A 613-nucleotide genomic window follows, 5' to 3' on the forward strand; every position below is an offset into this window, starting at 1 on the left:
TTGGGTAGTATACTCATTTTCACTATATTGATTCTTCCAATCCATGAACATGGTATATTTCTCCATCTATTAGTGTCCTCTTTGGTTTCTTTCACCAGTGTTTTATAGTTTTCTATATATAGGTCTTTAGTTTCTTTAGGTAGATATATTCCTAAGTATTTTATTCTTTCCCTTGCAATGGTGAATGGAATTGTTTCCTTAATTTCTCTTTCAGTTTTCTCATTATTAGTGTATAGGAATGCAAGGGATTTTTGTGTGTTGATTTTGTATCCTGCAACTTTACTATAATCATTGATTAGTTCTAGTAATTTTCTGGTGGAGTCTTTAGGGTTTTCTATGTAAAGGATCACGTCATCTGCAAACAGTGAGAGTTTTACTTCTTCTTTTCCAATTTGGATTCCTTTTATTTCTTTTTCTGCTCTGATTGCTGTGGCCAGAACTTCCAAAACTATGTTGAATAGTAATGGTGAAAGTGGGTACCCTTGTCTTGTTCCTGACTTTAGAGGAAATGCTTTCAATTTTTTCACCATTGAGGATAATGTTTGCTGTGGGTTTGTCATATATAGCTTTTATTATGTTGAGGTATGTTCCTTCTATTCCTGTCTTTCTGGAG

Source organism: Bison bison, unplaced genomic scaffold, assembly GCF_000754665.1.
Source record: "Bison bison bison isolate TAMUID 2011002044 unplaced genomic scaffold, Bison_UMD1.0 scf7180017864317, whole genome shotgun sequence".
Classification (NCBI taxonomy): domain Eukaryota; kingdom Metazoa; phylum Chordata; class Mammalia; order Artiodactyla; family Bovidae; genus Bison; species Bison bison.